The following is a 22075-nucleotide window of genomic DNA, read 5'->3' as shown; positions in this document are numbered from 1 at the left end:
ATTGCTTTCATTATCAAAAGAACAGTTTAATACACTGAAAATCAGTGTCCAACTGTGACGTAGCTAAGGCATTTTATAAGGAGACTGAGGCAACTTTGGAGATATAAATTTCGCAACAATTTTGCGAGGGCACAAGGCCTAGCCAAGCGGGATCAGTATATCATATCTGTGCTTGTCGACCTCTGCGGCTTGAAACCTTTTCCACAAATTAAAATAGTTGGATTTGGACGAAATATGTTGCTTGAATTGTTACCTTGTTTCGTTTTGTCGCTGTGTGTACATCTGACTGCACTTAATGTTATGATAGGACAGGCCGACTGTCAACAAAGTCTGAGCGTGGCCGTGAAGTCTCATAGACTAGGGTTAGAGTACATTCCCTTTGACCAAGGGTAGTAAGTCTAGCGGACAGACCGATGGATCGCCGCGAAACGCATGTAAAGACAATTGTTGTTTTGCGTATATGTTGCTTTGCCATTGTATAAGAAACAGATTTCAGTTGGAACTACAGTGTATATGGGATACTGTCACTGTCGGTCTGACACATCACTTACCCTGTGACGTAATAAATATTGATGCGCGCATTCCAGGAAAACACATTTTCAAGCACAGAATTAAAGAATGACATTATATGATAAAGAGGTTATCACGCTTGTGTGTTTCGGGATGGTAAATATCCTCTATTCGGAATATACACTATGCATTTAGCGAGCCTTTGCGAGCTAAATACCATGTCTATTCCTAATGCAGGATATTTACCATCCCCAAACACACTCGCGTGATAACCTCTTTATATTATGAATGTGTTATGGAAAACATATGCACTCTCAATATGCACTACAATCGTAAGAAACAGAAAGCCCAAAGCAACTGGGTACCTGAATATCAACGCCATAAAGACTCTCGGTTTAATGATATGGCTTCACCTTTGGTAACAAATGCCTGATAAAGAACGCCTTTTATAATAAGTTTAAAGCACTTCCAGATTGAAGAAAACACATGCATTTTGTAACATTGCATTGAAACAGAAAGTACTATGTGCTTGGTACCTTGATAACGAATGTATAAGCACTTCGATGTTCAATGCATTATTTCTAATAGGGAAAACCACATGCACTAAGTCATTTCCGTTGTGCATGACCTCGAGCTCCTCTGACCTTAATATTTCACCCAATCACGGTATTGTGCTTCAATGTCAAGAAAATACTGAGAAAATAAGATGAAATCATTGAAAGTTTCATGTGTAGTTAAATGCACTGACCTGATTATTTCCGGATGTGATTGACGAGAAAATTGCTCTCGTTTGCACCAGAAAGCAGTTGACGCTGGCGCAGTGAGGATAGATTCAAGTTATGTTAGCTTCAAGAACTGCATGAAATAAATAGAGAATCTCGACCTCGTGTCTTTTGATATATCAACACGGGTTGATACAAGTGGAAAAATTCCGAGGCTTGCCACTTGTATCAACGAGTGTTGATATATTTGATATCAAAAGACACGAGGGTGAGATTTTATTTATCATCCAACATCATTCTTCCAACTTTTTTCAATTTGTAGACATTAATTAGCAGCGTGCAATTATGTGACAATAGTCCATGGCATATATGTACCAAGAGCCTGCTCCTATGTAAAGGGCATGGCAGAGGTTAACCGCAAGGCTCCTATCAGTCCCGCCGTGGTAAACTCCAGTACATTCGGCTGGAACAAGTGGGGTAAACATTGAAGTGTTGGACAATCACGACCTGGAGCTCGCACCTCCAGTCGTCCCAATCGTCTACAACCCCAGTAGGTGGGAGATTGAGGCTATTCTGGCAGAACTGGGCCAAACCGAAGGAAGCTTTTATACTCAACGTCTTGGAAGCAACATCTGCTATTAAAATCCAACATAGACATCTTGTTGAAGAAAAGAGGCTGTAGAGATTGTACACGCCCCAGCGCTAACACAAGGCTTTTACTCTCCCATCTTCCTGATACCCAATTCAAGTCTTTGATCAGTCTCGACCTGCAGGATGCATACCTGTATATAACTGTCAATCCCTTGGACCACAACTTACTCTGGTTCTAGTTCTACAGGGTCCACGACTAATGGGCAGTCTTACCATTTGGCATTTAAGTGGCTGCGTGGCTGAGCAACATCCTGTTCGAGTCGTACTTATATATATAACTGTGACTGACAGTCAACAAGGGGAAGTCGGAATTAACGCCTTCTTATCATTCATAGGGGGCCTGATGTAGACAGACAAGGACCTCCTATCAGTGCCAAGGGACAGATGGCTAAAGATCTTACACCATTTGGCACCTGCCCTGCATCAATCATTCACTCTTCAGCCCAAGATTTGACAAGCAGAGGCCAACTACCACTGCTTCCACTACAACAATTCCTTACGACCACTCAAAGCCATCACTCTACCAGCCCATTGAAGGCCACACCTCAACGGTCACAGTCCGAGCACTGAAGGAGAGATGAACCATGTCGTCTCGATGCAGCTGTCAGGCCAACAGTAAACAATGTCCGTGGATGAGTAAAGTCTATTCCTGGACAATAGTGGCCTACCTACCTGATGAATCGGAGACGATCTTATCGCAGAGCCCGCACTGGTTTAAGAACAGATCTGAGGCTATTGCAGCATTACAACGAACTATTCAACGCGGAATTGACGTACCCGACTGTTGGGGTGGTCCGTATTATTATCTAGTTTCGAGATCAAGGAAAGTAATGTAATCAAGGAGACAACCCTTGTCCAGCTTGTTTCAAGTTTGTTTCCAACGGCCCTTTTCAGGGCCACCCATCTCTCCCGAAAGAACGCTTTCATCCTTTTCTTTGCCAACACACACAACAATCCAAAAGAACCCACACCCTCCCCATCCTCTTGGAGGAACATGCCTGCGAGTGACACCACGCCTCTATGCATGTTTGTATGTTTGTATGTATGTATGTGTACACGAGTGGCATCACGTTTGCCTGGAAACACGAATCGAACACCACGTATGTCTATCGATCAGTAACGTCTGTTTGAAGACACGCATGACACCACGTTTGCATGGAGAAACGGGTGACACTACGTTTGCATGGTGACACGAAGTACATCACGTTTGCAAACGTCACGCATGTGTATCGATCTATACTTCTAGTAACGTGTGTTTGAAGTCACGCGTGGCACCACGTTTTGCATGGAGACACGCGTGACACCACGTTTGCATGGAGACACGAAGTGCATCACGTTTGCATGGAGACACGCGTGACAGAAAACACGAGTGCCAACTCCTAGGCAGTGATGAGCGAGTGACAACGTCATAATCATATTGATGAATGTCTGTTTGAAGACACGCGTGGCACCACGTTTACATAGAGAGACGTAGTACGTCACGTTTGCATGGAGACACATAGTACGCCATGTGTGTTTGAAGACACGAAGTACACCACGTCTGTCTGAAGACACGCGTGACAGTACACATGTAAACATACACGAGTGCCAACACCTCGGCGTGGATGAACGAGTGACAACGACATAATCATATTGATAAACGTCTGTTTGTAGTCACGCGTGGCACCACGTTTACATGGAGAGACGTCGTACGTCACGTTTGCATGAAGACACGAAGTACACCACGTCTGTTTGAAGACACGCGTGACAGTACACACCACGTTTGCATGGAGAGACGAAATACATTGATGATTGGTTTCAATTTAATTATGTTTTAGTTTTAACTTGATTATTCTGTCATTCTATTTATGGCCATTTCTTCCTCATTTTCTGCGGTGATGTGTATGTGTTCATACCTGTATTATGGTTTAGGTTTAATGTGCCAGTGTATATCCATGAGACTACTTTAATCCATAAATTTTATTGAGGTCTATCTTTTATTTCCTTGAACAGATGGTCAAGCTCTTTGAAATATAAATATATAAAATATAGCCAGCTACATTGTTCTTGGTCATATATTTTAATGATACACTGCAAAAGTTAAATGGTGATTATTTGAGTCATGAATGAAAACTCAAATGCCCTGATGCTCGATTAAGTCAGATAATTAGACAAATTGAATGTTCCATTAAAGGCACAGCTCAAAATGGCTCCGAAGGTCTCATTTATAATAGCCGACAATGATCTCACAATGAAGTTGTTTTTACTATCGAAGTAGTGCCACACATCAAGCCCATTTGTGTGGCCATTAAAAAAGATCACACAAAAACACACACCACCAACACACGACAAAGACTTAATTGATTCTAGACATGATACTTAACATGGTTAAACAGTTTACAAGGTATGCTCCAGAAACGATCGTACCTACCCTCGTAGACCTGGGGGGCGGGGTCGGGTAGCCTGTTGGTTAAAGCATTCGCTCGTCACGCAGAAGACCCGGGTTCGATTCCCGACATTGGTACAATGTGTGAAGCCCATTTCTGGTCTCCCCCACCGTGATATTGCTGGAATATTGCTAAAAGGGGAGTAAAATCAAACTCACTCACTCACTCACTCACTCACTCACTCACTCACTCACTCGTAGACCTGGAAATACAATATGGAAAAGACCCTGAAAACTCCCTTAATAGCCAAATGTGTCAGTCCAGGACACGTCTAATGTGTATATGAAGTTTAATGAAGATGTATTGAATTGAGTATAAAGGGTAAGTACCGGAAAAGGGATGGACGGATATTGTCCTTTCCTCCATCAACGACAGAATTACGTTTTGGGGGCGGATGATTAAACATTCTCCATTGAGAAATGTTTGCTTCTTTCTGATTTTATTTCTCAACCTTTATCATATTTAAAAAACAGTACTCGTAAACAACCAAAATAAACAGACCGATGGGTAAAAACAAAAGATATGTACATTGTGTCACACCCAAGTAATTAATGACGAAATCTACTATTGCATATAATTCACTTTCAAACTCATATTTTGCTGGCATCCCACTTAATGCACCCCCACCTCCTGTCAAATACATGTAACATGTGTTCATAATATGCATGATATATGCCTTGAATCAAAGATATTATGATTCATATTAAAATGATTTCCATTTTATTAAATTAGAAATAAATAGAACAGACATTGTCATACCTACACACCCTCAACTCAACCTCTCGCCAGCAACTACCACATATTCCAGTTATCTGTATGATAGAATTACTCATCTGGGTCTCCAAAATACAACCAACGTAATTAGCTTGAAATTACATATACAGTACTGCCTGGAAGTTCCTTCCCCTAACACGCATGTGACACGAGTGCTCAACGGGTTGCACACGGGTTGAGCACCTGTTGAACATGCGTGTGCAACGGGTGTGCAGCGCGTGTGCAGCCCGTTGAGCATGCGTTGGTCACTCGTTGCACATGCGTGTGCCATGCATGTAACACGGGACCAGGTTTCAGTTGAATTTGACAAATGTATCAAATGAATAGTGAGATAAAACAAAACAGTGAGATGTGAATCTTGAGTTAATGAGGAGCCATTGACCTGTGTTCACCAGACCATAAACACAAGGTCGGACCGTCTTAATTAGTGTTCGGTTACTGGACTTTTATGGCATGGCCAAATCCACGAGGGTCCAGTCTAGCCATTGGGACTAGCCGACAGTAAAACAGTAGTGAATATAGATGCGAGTTTATTGCTAGGGGAACACCGAGTTGACACGATTGTCGCGGGTTGGTAAATGTTCGCCATTAATTAAGTCATTGTTTGAGGATTGCGGACATATTCGTTTTAAGTTTTGCCAACATGAGTCATTCAAGGTGATTGCAAATATGATAGAGATGTCACCACTGCTACTGTCTTATTTTTTCAAGTAGGGATATGCCCCATTTTTCCACTCCTCACTTTCTGTTTTATATTTTGTAAGAATTAATAAGAGAAAGTTATTTGTGCGATTCTTATATGTATAACTAATTCTAAGAGAAGATTGGTAATGAAAATGAACAGCCATGTTGTCTGACTTTGATAGAATTTGAGATCTTAACAATCACCCGGTGTGACCATGTACACAGAATCTTGTTAGGGTTTGTGATGTTAACATTTGCTCAATGACCGTAAAGGGTATTGCAAGGTATACCAAAGGTAACAGTTTATTATTAGAGGAAATTGATTGTGGGTAATCCTTTCACGTTGATGGAAAGAAGCCACTCAACCAGGTGGTGACAATGGTAATGCGCAAGGCTCGGAATCGCGAAAAGATCACTAGAGATAGTGATCATATATATATGTAGACAATTAAGATTTTGTAATCAGTGTATTCTAGATCTTATTGAAGATGGATATCACTTCCTGTTAATATTCCACACATGTGATAATCTAAGAAGTATATACTGAAAAAAAAGCTTTTTGTGAATCCAAGTATCCACAAATTTGTCACTCTAATATGTTCAGTTAAACTTGATGTTATACGCAATTTGTCAATATATATGTATCATGCGATGTCAGTTAGAAATAAGTTTATGTTGTATAAAACCGCTTCCTAAATGCTGTATACTATTGGCCTGTTGCCTAACAGTTTTGTACGAATAAATTATCGATCTATGTAATTGAAAAAGTTAACAAGACCAATAAAGTTAAGACCTCGTCAGCAGACGGTGAAGATATTAACTGTTTGGTGTAACACCACGCCCTGCTACACCTGTACCGTGTCTTAAAGTGTGAGCTTACATCAGTGAACTGCTTTCAATGAGTCGAGGTCTAATTCTATGGTTCGTTAAGTTTAGATTTGATGATAATTCGTTTGGATGACGTTCAAGTCCCCATGGCGCCCATGACTGAACGAGGCAGAGACGAGGATCAACTCGTATCTTCCTAATAGTTGTCGCTTATCCCCAGGCGTTTGCGTGTGCTAGAACGAATTCTGTTAGCTTTTACTACCATTTACAAATATGTAATATCCAACAAAAAGAAACTGGTGCTTACCTTTTGTGTTACAATCAAGCATTGAAGGGACTCGGTAGAAGCAGCTCTGGTCAGTCCACTCAGCCCACTCAGTTGGTAAACGTGACGTGCCTCTCAAACGTGCTAATACAGGTTTATTCTATCTGTGTAATTCGTATCCATCGTAAAGCATCACCTCGGTACATGACAAACATACATTACAAACAGTAACTCACAACGAACAGTGTTTTATGACGAGAGCACTATCATAGAAGTTGTTTATAAAAGCATAAAAAACAAAGTGTGTGATAGTGAAAATTACATTGTCTGAATCTGTGGGATTTGAAATATGGACACTCAAAGTTTTCCAGTACAGATACTATGGACCGTCAATGTTTTCTCGTACAGATAATATGGACCGTCAATGTTTTCCAGTACAGATACTATGGACAGTCAATGTGTTCTTGTACAGATACTATGGACCGCCAATGTTTTCTTCGACAGATACTATGGACGATCAATGTGTTCTAGTACAGATAACATGGACCGTCCATGTTTTTCAGTACAGATAATATAGACCGTCATGTTTTCCACTACAGATAATATAGACCGTCAGTGTTTTCCAGTACAGATACTATGGACGGTCAATGTTTTCTAGTACAGATACTATGATCCGTCAATATTTTCCAGTACAGATACCATGTACCGTCAATGTTTTCTAGTACAGATACTATGGACCGTCAATGTTTTCTAGTACAGATAATGCGGACCGTCAATATTTTCCAGTAAAGATACTATGGACGGTCAATGTTTTCCAGTACAGATAATAAAGACCGTCAATGTATTTTCAGTACAGATACTATGGACGGTCAATGTTTTCTAGTACAGATAATAGGGACCGTCAATATTTTTCAGTACAGATACTATGTACCGTCAATTTGTTCTAGTACAGATACTGTGTACCGTCAATGTGTTCTAGTACAGATACTATGGACCGTCAATGTGTTCTAGTACAGATAATACGGACCGTCAATGTTTTCCAGCTGAGATGATATAGACCATCAATGTTTTCTTCGACAGGTACTATGGACCGTCAATGTGTTCTTGTACAGATAGTATGGACTGTCAATGTTTTCTGGTACAGATGATATAGACCGTCAATGTTTTCCAGTACAGATAATATTGACGGTCAATGTTTCCAGTACAGATACTATGGACCGTCAATGTGTTCTTGTGCAGACAGTATGGACTGTCAATGTTTTCTTGTACAGAACATATCACAATACGATTTGAAAAACAGGGCAAGCATGTGTAACACGCAAGGCACATCGCTGGCCCTGGACTTTCGCGTGACGTGAATGTCTAGCATACGTGCGTGGCTTCAAGTATGTTACTGATGTCCGTTTAACAAGAAACTGTATCAGAGGGACAGTACTTTCAAAAGACTAATGAAGCGGAACGATTTCTGTAATAGAGAAAAAATCTGTTGATCCTCAAGTTGATTTCAGAAATAGATATTATTTGTTACCCAGATGTTATTACAATAAGCGAATATGTCCAGTTTGTTTAATAATACAACAAGGGGTGTTTTCTTTTATTGAACACAATATTTGCACTGTCTTGATGTAAATAATCTAGCTTGCTGCCCGTGTAACTTAAACATAAGTAAGGATAAGATTTATGGGTGAACAACTTTTTATTACAATTAAGAGCGACGTTTCAGTGTAGGTTCTAACACCGTTATCAAGCAAGTTTACCAACACCGAAACGTCGCTCTTAATTGTTTTAAAAAAGTTGTTCATCCATAAATCTTATTCTTACTTAGTACTGCAACTTCTACATGCTTATCAAAGAAGTAACTTAAACATATATATTATTATCTTCATATGCCACTGTCTGTGGCCTGAAAAGCAAATAAAGTTGCGTCGTATGACCTCTGTTATCCCTGCTGACGCAAACATAATGTTCAATTTCAGTCTGCCACACCAAGCGTGAATAAGCGTTATACAAGCGTTGATAAACCACACTCCCGCAAGCGTTATACAAGTGTTGAAAAACCACACTGACCCAATTAAGCACAAAAATATTTGGTATGGACAAATACCAGGCTTGTAGATATGAAACATTCTAGTTAATTGTGGATACACTGGGCTACACATACATACCAAATCCCCAATGACAGATGAATTGGTGCCTTGATATACAACAAGAAAGAATCTTGTTTATTTCCAGGCCATCCTGATCATCTTTTACTTCCACTACGTGCATGGTTAGAGGCGAGATCGAAGGCGCCGCCCAGCATTTATTAGACAACAGACCGAACTACCAACCCATCCTGTCGGTAGGAATTATATAATCGGTGCGCACATAACTGTGTCCAGTCTACCGCGGGGTTTGATGCGGTGTCAGTGTCGAATGATTTTGTGATAGTTGTGAAAACAATTCGTTGTATATCGTATTTTTGTGTTACTTACTATCCCCTATAACTTGCTAAAAGAAAACGGATATTACCAACAGTAAGTCAGCAAACTGAAAAATCCACTGACTGCTACATTCCTTATATAAGCTAAACGGTCCTATTTGTGTGTACTAGACGTAAGATTCGAAGGCTAATAAAGTCAATTTTAAGACAGTACAGGCTATGGAACCGAAAGATAATATGTCCAGAAACGCGTATGTTGTGTATAAGATGATGTCAATGTCCTGAAATGTTAGAACGTTAGATCTCGAGGGCGAAGTAGAAACACGAGAGTTGGGACACTGTATGTGTAACACCAAGACATGCGGTTTGAAATCAGTCTCTGAAAAGAGAGATTAGACCAATTAAACACAAATTTTTTCTTTCATATAAAGTATTGTGAGAACTGGGGAGCCAATATGCAAGTATTACACGCATTCACACACGGAAGCATATTATAGTTGATATAGTATATGTTTTCATTAATCTGAACACATGCATATCACCAATAAGCAAATTAACAAGTCCAATAAAAATTCTTTGTTGCATGTTAATGTTTTTTGTTTTCACTTTGACATAATATATCATAACAGAGTAATAGAAGGTTTTGGATTCCTCTTGAAAGTATTAAAATAACTGTTGTTAACTGAACAGAGAGTTTTTTATGATAAAAAACATTGATTATCAATTTCTTCTCTCATTTTCTAATGTAGTTCACTTCAAATTTCTTATCTTTTTCTAAACTGTTAAGAAAAACTTTCACGTGATCACAAGGTGATAGGCCTGTTGGATGTCACCCTGTGAGATCTGTCACATCTGTCACGGATTTGATGCTTTCTACAGGTTCAGCCATTTCCAATTTCCTCCATTAGTTATTGGAAACCTTTTGGAAAATATTTCCTATCTCCCTTAATCCCATCTATCATGCACGCAAAATGTCAAACATATACTTTATAATCTTTATATAATCCATACAATACAATAATGTTTATTAATTAAGATTTGAACGTGTGTAGGGAACAGTCCCTTTGAATATTTATGATTTAAACACAAATATATGTACAATTTGACAGGTTATGATGATATGAATATCGAAATTCACCACCACTTGCCAAGTTCACTGAAATGTCACCAGTTGGAAGTTTTTACAGATAAACACGGATTCTTACCTTACTTACTTACTTACTCTGGAGATTTAACGTGCGCTTTCCTACTGATGCGTATTTCGCACACGGGCGCGGCCAGGCCATTTAATGTGTTTCCGAAAGGTGCGAAAGTGCTGTGTGCAACCCAAGAGGGGGCTTTAGGGGTTGCTGATATAGAATTTGGGAATTTTGAGATTTGGAATAGATGCCGATGGGGTTGGGGAGTAGAACTACGGGAGCTGGATATGGTGGATGTTTGTTTTGTTTTTGTGATTTTGTTTCTGTAGATTATAGTGTTTTTAGATGCGTTTTATTAGTTCCGTTTTGATTAAGAATACGCCTAAGGCCTTGAAGTTTTCTAGTTTATTTTGTGGGTTTAGTATTGCTTCTAGAGTGAGAGCCTTGTTTAGATTGAGGGTGGTTTGTAATGCGGTTCGATGTGTTAGGTAATGTGTGAAGTGGATGAGTGCGTGTTCTGGGGTTTCTAGTTGTTTTTTAATTTTTTTAGGTGTTTATTTAGGTTGGTGTGTCCTGTTTGGAGTTTAGTGAATATTCTGTCGATTTTTTTGATGGATGGAGAATTTTTGGTTTGGTAAGTGGTTTGCTGAGTACTTTTTTGATTTGGCTACTTGAGTTGAGATATAGGTTATGCCATTTTTTGGTGATTTTTTGCGGGTTTAGTATTGCTTCTAGAGTAAGAGCCTTGTTTAGATTGAGGGTGGTTTGTAATGCGGTTCTATGTGTTAGGTAATGTGTGCAGTGGATGAGTGCGTGTTCTGGGGTTTCTAGTTGTTTTTTATTTTTTTTAGGTGGTTATTTAGGTTTGGAGTTTAGTGAATATTCTGTCGATTTTTTTTGATGGATAGAGAATTTTTGGTTTGGTAAGTGGTTTGCTGAGTACTTTTTTGATTTGGCTACTTAAGTTGAGATATAGGTTATGCCATTTTTTGGTGATTTTTTGCTTGTTTACGCTTTTAATTTCTGATTTTGAGATGGGTAAGTTTAAGCTTATTTCTGGGATTTTGAGGGATAGTTTGGCTGCCTTATCGGCGTTTTCATTACCGTATATTCCTACGTGGGCGGGTATCCACAAGAAGATTATTTGTTTGCCTGCCTTAGTTAGGTAGTTGGAGCTTTTAAGTATTTGATTTACTAATTTAGGTCGGTTTTTGGTATTTTTGTTTTGGATGGCTTGCAGTCCACTTAGGGAGTCGGTAAGTATTAGGATTTTTTTGTGGATTTTGGATTCTTGATTATGGAGGGCTGAGGCCATGCCCATTAGTTCTGCCGTGAATATTGATTGGTTGTTTGGGAGTCGGAAGGATTGTGTGGTTTTCGTTAGTTGTGTGGTATGGACTCCGAAACCTGTGTGTTTGGAGGTCGGATCTGAAGATCCGTTCGTGTAAATGTGACACCAATTTGGCCAATTTTCGTGTATGTATGCTAGTGTGGTGGTTTTAGCTATGTTTGGGTCGGTTTGTTTATTTATTTGGCTAGCTAGTGTTGTGTCTATTTTGGGTATTTTGAGTTTAGGGGCGAAGATATTTGATTGTTTGCAGTTTTGTTTAAGATTTTTTAATTTCGTGTTCATTTAGGTAGTTTGTTATTCTTTGGGATATTGGGGTAAGTAAGGGGTGTTTACGAGCTAGAACTTGGTTTTTGGGGCTGGTATTTTGGTTTATTAAGTTTTGGATGAGAGGGTTTGATTGGGACGCGGCCCAGAAATTTAAGCTTAGCTGTGGATTCTAACCAAGTCTGATCTTCTTTTACATTGAATGCATGAGTGACTTCTTTCCATCAGAATTACACACAGGGGAAGAGAAGGGCTAAACATCCTGAATATATCCTGTATACATGGTATTAAGTATTTACTTTCAATTTCCTCTAATAATAAAATGTTACCTTTGGCAAGCTCCATTACTCAGCAGGATCATTTGGGCAATTGTAAAAATCACCTAATGTGAAACTGTCCACATGGTCACACCCAGTGATTGTTAAGATAACAAATCCTAGCTAGAGTCAGACAACATAACAGTCTATATTCATTTCCAGTATCCTCCAATACATAGTGGGTAATGACAGGATAACACCCTCTGAAAAGATTCGTCAAGTCCCCCACCAAAAATCCTCTCGTTAATTTTTATCAAAAAAACAGCAAAAAGTTGGGTGTGGGGAAATGGCCAGTATTGAATATCAAGAGAACTATTTTTGTCGCAACGAGTTACGGTTCTTTTCTGAATACCCTTGTGGACCTTCTATCATAAGAAATATATCTTTTTCTTGACCTTTCAAGTGTTTATATGCTACTATCGTTAAATGTCTCTAATTTTATCGTGTCAAACGTATTTAAATCTATCTCCACACGCTGCGCTTGTTACAATAACATTCATATATTATAATCATCAATGATAGCTTTTACATCGACTTAACAGTCTTGTATTTCGTCGACACACACACAAACACACAGCCATGTAATCATATGTAATCATACTGAATAGGTAGGAAGTCAGTATGTATCAACTCTTTATAACCGGTAACTGTCACACCTGAATTATTTGTCTGAGTGGAACGTCTGAAAACGGGTTAACCGTTACACGGTAATTCGGGGTGATGTTTTTTGTGCTACAGAATCAAAGTACCGTTATGCTACATGTATATATTAGATGTTACGATGATGTGTCATTCCTTATTTGGAACGATGTATAGCATAAGTATATACACTTAAAACTAGACGATAATAATGACAGAGAGATGAATAAACGCAGGTCGGGTCAGTATAATTTTATTGGTTAATTATAAGTTGCCATTTTCTAAACAGTTTTGAAAGAAATGATGGTGCAGAAAAAAGACTAGCAGTTAACACTATAACCGTGATGCAATCGCGTTACTCAATACAATCCACAAAGAACAATATATATTTTATAGCAATAATTCATTTATGGGTACCAAAGAATGAATTTATATCACGAATATGATTTTATTATACCATGAAATGTTTATTGATACCGCCAATCGATTTTTAAATATCAATAACAGAATGTATCAATTAATGTACTTTATCCTTGGAAAGGTTGGAATGAGCGATCTTTCCAAAGCAATCCAACGTTCATTCCAAATTGGAATGGACGCCCCTTGGTCTTGTGTTAGCTCTGATGACTGAAAAGACGAACACCAGTGATCCAGGGTGAATACATACTGCCTCCTCCAGCGTGCTTCCTATCATAGGGCACTTCCTCTAACGACGTGCTTCCTATCACAGGGCGCTTCCTCTAACGACACGCTTCCTATCACAGGGCGCTTCCTCTAACATCGTGCTTCCTTTCACAGGGCATTTCCTCTAACAACGCGCTTCCTATCACAGGGCGCTTCCTCTAACGACGGGATTCCTATCACAGGGCGCTTCCTCTAACAGCGTGTTTCCTTTCACAGGGCATTTACTCTAACGACGCACTTCCTATCACAGGGCGCTTCCTCTAACGACGCGATTCCTACCACAGGGCGCTTCCTCTAACAGCGTGCTTCCTATCACAGGGCGCTTCCTCTAACGACGCACTTCCTATCACAGGGCGCTTCCTCTAACGACGTGCTTCCTATCACAGGGTGCTTCCTCTAACAGTGTGCTTCCTATCACAGAGCGCTTCCTCTAACGACGCGATTCCTACCACAGGGCGCTTCCTCTAACGACGCACTTCCTATCACAGGGCGCTTCCTCTAACAACGTGCTTCCTATCACAGGGTGCTTCCTCTAACAGCGTGCTTCCTATCACAGGGCGCTTCCTCTAACGACACGCTTCCTATCACAGGGCGCTTCCTCTAACAGCGTGCTTCCTTTCACAGGGCGCTTCCTCTAACGACGCACTTCCTATCACAGGGCGCTTCCTCTAACGACACGCTTCCTATCACAGGGCGCTTCCTCTAACAGCGTGCTTCCTTTCACAGGGCGCTTCCTCTAACGACGCACTTCCTATCATAGGGTGCTTCCTCTAACGACGCGCTTCCTACCACAGGGCGCTTCCTCTAACAGCGTGCTTCCTATCACAGGGCGCTTCCTCTAACGACGCGCTTCCTATCACAGGGCGCTTCCTCTAACGACACGCTTCCTATCACAGGGCGTTTACTCTAACTACGCACTTCCTATCACAGGCTCTTCCTCTAACAGCGTGCTTCCTTTCACAGGGCCCTTCCTCTAACGACGCACTTCCTATCACAGGGCATTTCCGCTAACGAAGCGCTTCCTATCACAATGATTCCTCTAACAGCATGCTTCCTTTCACAGGGCGCTTCCTCTAACGACGCACTTCCTATCACAGGGCGCTTCCTCTAACGACGCGCTTCCTATCACAGGGCGCTTCCTCTAACGACTCACTTCCTTTCACCTTTCATAGGGTGCTTCCTCTAACGACTCGCTTCCTATCACCGGGCGCTTCCTCTAAAGACACGCTTCCTATCACAGGCCGCTTCCTCTAACAGCGTGCTTCCTCTGTCAGTGTATGTGGCGGCTGTAAATAATCGAATCTGGACCATCAAGCCTGACAACACCACTGTATTTCACAGTATATACATATAAAAATATATATGCACAACAAAGGGATAGGTGGGTTCTTTGCCATTTGGCTTGAGTCATAGTCAGTTGAACATTCGATGGTAATTATAACATAAACATAATCTACACGTCAGAACACTGTCAGCTACCAGTGGGTACAGACTGCCTATGTGGATCACCACAACGGGATAAAGCACAACAATAAACTAAACAGATAGACGCAAGAACGTAAGTACAGAGAACGCTAGCACTATGCGATTTTAAATATGAAGTATTGGCTTATTCTTCTGTGTCAAATATAAAGGACTATCTGAATCTTGTAATGCCTAAGTCATGTTGACATGGGGAATAGATGATTATCAGTGAATTAATTAATTCTGTATTAGTATGGAATAGATTGACACAAATGAAATAAATCACTAACTGTTTCTATGGACGTCTTATTCAAATCAAGAACATATGGAAATATTACTCTTGTTCACCATATACAAATATTTCCTCAGGTAAAGTGTTTTCTGTTTTAAAAAGGTAGTTCATTATTAATTTTAGAGACAAATTTTGGAGAATATACAAAGTAAAATGACTGATTTTGGCCTTATTATTTTGTATAATTTTCATGTTACTTTATAGAATTTTAAACGAGAAATGTCAACAATATATTTGTGTATTGTTTGTATTACGCTACTGTGTCAATGTTGCAATAACTTTCCTTGGTGCTGAGGTGGCTCGGATAAAGAATAGTTTGTCTGACAAATACTTCTATTCACAAAAACAGCATGTTCACACTATGTCAAACAATGTAAACATTCCTTCGAGACAAAGTAAACAAATTTGCAACGCGATCTACGGACATTTTCGGAAGTGAAAAAGTCTAAATAATGAACAATTCAAGTTGCCTTCTAAGATAAAGTAACGTGAGTTTGCCAAGGTTGTCCGAGTGAGCATAGTTTAGTCAGGAGGAGGAGCATAGTATACTCACACGAAAAAGAAACGCAATTAGCATTGATCACCTGCCACACATCTCCTGTACCTTGAGTCGATCAGACGATTTGTGAAGGCCCAAGGGATCTTCCTTCACACATCCAGAGCAGCTATGCGTAGTTCATCGGCAGTTGTAGGGACTGGGCGCACATTGTGCAGACGCCTTTGAACCTTATCCCACAAGTGTTCGATTGGGGTTCAGATCAGGGCTGAGTGCTGGCCACGGTAGAACACGGATGTTGTGTTGTTGCAGAAAGGCCATGGTAGCTCTGGCAACATGGGGACGAGCGTTGTCCTGCTGGAAAATGTGTTGATGATGTTGTGCAAAAAATGGAATAATGTTGGGTGTGATCGCTAGCTCGATATACCGCTGAGCAATGACGCCGTGTCCCCGACCTTGACCAACATTCAGAAAGCACATGGGTCCAAGTCTCGCATTAAGTCCAATCCCTGCCCATATCATGATGCTAGGTCCACCCCATGGATCTCTTTCCACAACGTTTCTGTCAGCGAAACGATCACCTCCACGCCGCCACATTCTGACTCTTCTGTCTGCATGGGACACACAAAAGCGACTTTCATCAGAGAAGATGACACGCCTCCACTCACGATCACGCCAACAGTGATGATCCTGTGCCCACTGAGAACAGGACGACGTGCTGGTCAGCGACATCTGAGATTGTTGGAACGGAGACGTCGGATCACATTGTCCCGGCTAATGTGTCGATTATGTGTTCCTATGGTCTGTCGAGCACTTTCGCTTGCAGTTAGGAACGGATGTCGCTGGTGTTGACGGGTAATCTGCCGATCTTGTTGAGGTGTGGTGACCCTAGGACGACCGCTCCGAGGAAGGTCATCTGTGGTCTTTGTAGCATTGTATCGATGCAGGAGACCATAAATTATTGTTTTGTTAACGTTGAAATGACATCTTGGACAGACTCTCCAGCTTCCAAACGTCCGATAGCCTGGTTTCTCTGAATTTGAGTTAGGCGTGGCATTGTTGACCAAGGAGTGGCAGTAGGTCCAAGAATCGGCCACAGTTTTATCCCCACTACAGTTCGTGACAAGATGGACTTTTAAAGGATGGTGTACATTTGTAGGTGTGGACAAGCCGAAATTACAGAGGACATATATACGTAGCCGAGGGTGTGGCTGACTACTTTCAGGCGGATGTGATGGGTTTTGTGAGAATCCTTGATGTTGCTGCTGGCACAGGAATGTTAGCAGAGCAGGTGAGCCCACTGTGTAGAACCCTCATATTAGTGATTCTTCGGTGTCACTTTTGGAGATTGAGAGTGAATCATAATACAATGTTTGAGGCCACGTAAGGGATGGTGCTATATGTGAGGATCCTCATTAAGAACGTTGTGGCATTTGGTGACAGGACGTCAGTTTGTGTGGGATAATGCGTGAGTAGCAGTGTGAGTGAGTGACCGTATGTCATATTGTGATTGAGTAACAAGGATTCAGTTAGTGAGAGATTTTGTGTAACACGGATTCAGTTAGTGAGAGATTTTGTGTAACACGGATTCAGTTAGTGAGAGATTTTGTAACAAGGATTCATTTAGTGAGGGATTGGATTACGGCGGGATTCAGTTAGTGTGTGAGTGGGTGATATGGATTCAGTTTGTGTGATATTGTGTGACAGGATTTCAGATTGTTTGAGATTTTGTGACGAGATTCAAATAGTGTCAGGTTTGGTTTCATTTAAGTGTGTGAAGGTATTAGTGACTGAGGGATTCAGTGTGATTTGGGGATTATGCGTCGCAGAACATCAATTCATCAATGCTCTTTCCATAGTTTCGATTACGAAACCGTTTTTCAAAGGATATGTTGGAGGAATGGGAGATTAACAATCAGCCGTGGTTGCTGAGCAAAATGGTTTTATCTGTAAGTCTCTCATAATAAAAATATCTTTCCACTTATAGACTGCGGGAAACTTGTGAGCTTTGTGACTGAGAAATTAAGTGGTTGGTGGGAAAAAGAAGGTGGTGGCTGTCGTGACAACAAGATTTTGTGATATAAGGATATGGGGAATATGTGAAGCCCGAAACAGTTTAAAATATTGATTACTAGTATATGTTTCAGTTGTGGACAAGAGGATTTAGGCAAATACATGGCCTTGATCCATCGGCTTGTATGACGGAAGCAATGAAGAAAGGCGTGTACACAGATTGGCCACAGGTGACAGGTTAGACGGAATTTAATTTTCAATGTGTGTATGTATGTATGTATGTATGTATGTATGTATGTATGTATGTATGTATGTATGTATGTATGTATGTATGTATGTATGTATGTATGTATGTGTGTGTGTGTGTGTGTGTGTGTGTATGTGTGCATGTATGTATTTACGTATGTATGTATGTATGTATGTATGCGTGCGTGCGTGCGTGCGTGCGTGCGTTCGTGCGTTCGTGCGTGCGTTCGTGCGTGCGTGCGTGCGTATGTATGCATGTATGTATGAGTGTGTTTGTGTGTGTGCGTGTGTGTGTGTGTGTTTGTGTGTGTGTGTGTTTGTGTGTATATATGAACACATATATCCTCTACTTTCAGACAGCTACGACTGTTTGGTTGTCGCTGCTGCTTTCAACACAGGTCTTTTGCCTTGTGCTGCTTTACTGGAGATGGCGCGACTGGTGAAGCCAGGTAACAAAGTTTTACTTTCACTTCACTGACCCATGACCATAGAACAGACACGCCATGATGCAACTGGGATGCTGTTTAAAACACTCAGTCAGTTAACTTCTTTGATAGGCATTTAGAAGTTGGAGTACATTGTAATAAAGAAGTTGTTCATCCATAAATTCTTATCCTTACTTAGTAGTCAGTCAGTTAGTTCGAGGATGAGGTTCTGGCTTTGGTTTTGTTTCTCCTGTGACAGCAAAGCAGCTCTTAAGATAAATACTTTCAATCATATCATCAGCCAGAGGCCTACATAAAAACACACCCTTTCCTTCACCATTTTCTTTGACACTATACAGAATCACGTACACCTCCTACATTTATATTCATCTTTTTCTTTTTATGATACTTTTCCTTCATAACATTATATTTTTAACACATTGTTTTCTACGTTTTTTGCTTTAGATTTCTTGTTCTTGTGCCAGCAATATAACGACTGGGGACAGGAGAAATGGGCTAAAGGCATTGTAGCAATGTGGGCAAACGAACCTGGGTCGTAACCGCCATCCCATGAAGGTGGATATTATGTTGTACACGTTGCATGGTTTGTTTGGTTCAGAAACGCCCCGGGGTAATACTATAAGCGTACCTTTCAGCAAACTGGAAATAGTCCAATACTGAAATATTTGAAGCATTGAAGCTTTGAAAATTCTTTAACATATTCGTACGATGTACAAGTAGCTTCTTTTTACATTTCATTTAATCTGAGATCCAGAAGATCCCTTTTAGCTCTCCGGACTGTTGTTGTTTCAAGGTGTATTTAAACCTATAAACAAATCAGCGAGAAATATAATTCCCATTCAATTCGATGCTATTGAGTAAATACCATCCCAGCTAGCACACCTACATCGGGCCGACGTTGGCTTTGCATCGGCAACCGCCGGCAATATCGGCATCGGCAAACTGCAGCGGTCCGCTGTCAGGCCAATGCTGGTGATTGGCACTGACACTATTCAACCTGATATATTATTTGATCTTGTTATGATAACATAAAAGAAAAAAAAACATTTGTCGATTACAATGTGACAAATAATAGATCAAGTATATCGAACTCAAAATATAAACTTTATTTTTATTTTTTTTATTAAATAGATCAAGCACATTCACTGACCATTTTGGCTGCACATATACAACAGACAGAGAAGATACAGACGGGATTCGTCACATCTTACAATTCATTCAGCAAATTACATGATGTTGGCAAAAGTTTGGAATATCGCGAACGGTTATGTTATTTTGCGGTAAGTGTTTACTTCATGACTGTATTTACGAGGTGTTTATCTTCAGCAACCTATGCTTGCCGGGAGGTGAGGCTCTCTGACTTGGTTGATGCATGTCATCGATCCCAATTGCATGGATTGATGATCATGATGTTAATCACTGGATTGTCTTGTCCAGACCGGCGTCATATAGCTGGAATATTGCTGAGTGAGGCGTTAAACAACAAACCAAACCAACTGATACATGTTTCTGCTTGAAATATTTATAAGCATATATTTTATATCATGTTTGCCCAAAGGGCCCCTGACACTATACTATGGTAATCTTCCAAATGAAATTTCATGCTGACTTACTTTTGATGGACATACAAGAGAAATTGCTAGGGCTGCAACGAATACACTATGTGGCGAATACGATTCATATCACGAATATAGGGTAACGAATATGAATATTAATGAACAATTACAAAAACAAGTCAGCAGTTTATGTATTATTTATTATATTCAGTGAAACAATAACATCATAATTTATTTGACATGGTTTGTTAATTATTAATAAATTATACATTTATATACTGCACTTATCCAGGTACCAGTATCTGCTCAAATGCGACAATGACCAGTGAAAACAATACTATCAAATTAAATATTATTAGAGTGTTGTCATTGAAAGAATCTGTGCATATATGTTGTTATATATATTTTTAGGTACAGGGTTTGTAAATATATATGATAGCATATTCATAAATATTCGATTCTAGTGGCCATGAATAACAAATTTTAATTCATGAATGGTTACGGTTCGATTCACCGAATACGCGATTGATTCGTAACAGCCCTAGTGAACCCTGTATTTATTAATAGGTGTCAAGAATTAAAATAATATATACACACATATGTAAGGTGGTGCATGTGAACAGGGTATTACGTATTCTATTATTCCATTATGTTATCAATAACTTGTTTTGACACACTTGTGAAGTTCATTACTTGTAATTGTGAGAGTGCATGCAATGACTTATAATATGCACACTTACATTTCTTGCTATCATTTGTAAACAGAAGCTGAGGAGGAAGCCTGCAGCTGGGTTCTTACAAGCCACTGACAAGTACTTGGTGACCTGTGTAAAAGAATAGCTTCGAGTTCCAGGAGCAAGGCTTAGAAATGACATAAGGAAAACGCGTACTGAAAAACAGAGGTGTAGATAGAGAATCTGCCGGTGCAGTACCGATGCAGGGCCGATGACGTTTGCCGACGTTGGGGCAATGTCGATCCGATGATCAAAACTTGAGCCGATGGTGTAGCCGACGTTGGGCCAATGCAGGGCCGATGATGGCATGCTACCTGGGATAGTGCTGACAAAAGAACCGATCTGATGTTCGGTGTTGTCTATTACAGGAGGTCTGATGTGCTTCGGGATCCCTGACGCTCGCTTCACTGACGTAAAGGATACAACAACAGACTGGAACCTCTGATGCAGCGGGTGGAACAGGATGGGATGTGGAAACTGTTGGACAAGAAACACTATGATGATTTTTATGACAAAGCAAATCCTGGAAATGTCTTCAGATATATTGTTCATGCTAAACTAACATTCACTCAATTATTACATGTCGCCATGGTACAGGTGGAACGTTGTTGACTGCGGCGTTAAACAACATTCACTCAATCATTACATGTCGCCATGTTACAGGTGGAACGTTGTTGACTGCGGCGTTAAACAACATTCACTCACTCATTACATGTCGACATGGTACAGGCGGAACGTTGCTGACTGTGGCCTAAACTAACATTCACTCAATTATTAAATGTTGCCATGGTACAGGCGGAACGTTGCTGACTTTGTCATTCACTCATAACGTCTCCATGTATAACATTGCTGACTGCGGCGTTAAACATTATTCACTCACTACTCACACGACGCCATGGTACAGGGGGGACATTTGATATTCCTGGTTACGAAAAGGCCAACCTATACCTCGGAATGCCGCACAAGATGAATGTTTTATGTAATATCCAAAACTGACAAGTGAACGCACGCACACGCACTCACGCACGGACGGACGCACGCACTTACACTAACACTAAGACTAAAAGACACACGCCCGCACACACGCACGCATGCTTGCAGTAACACACCTGACTAAGACTCACACACACACGGGCGCGTACGCGCACACAC

The 22075-nt window shown here is 40.4% G+C and overlaps 1 pseudogene; it reads left to right on the top strand.

Moving 5' to 3' along the window:
* Positions 1-1633: 1633 nt before the first annotated feature.
* LOC139456976 (methyltransferase-like protein 27) lies at positions 1634-21535 on the top strand (annotated as a pseudogene).
* Positions 21536-22075: the final 540 nt, after the last annotated feature.

Source organism: Haliotis cracherodii, unplaced genomic scaffold (assembly GCF_022045235.1).
Source record: "Haliotis cracherodii isolate W230 unplaced genomic scaffold, xgHalCrac1.p SCAF_12, whole genome shotgun sequence".
In the NCBI taxonomy this organism is placed as follows: Eukaryota; Metazoa; Mollusca; class Gastropoda; order Lepetellida; family Haliotidae; genus Haliotis; species Haliotis cracherodii.
Note: the sequence above shows the minus strand (reverse complement) of the source record. Positions and strands in the feature narration are given on the sequence as shown.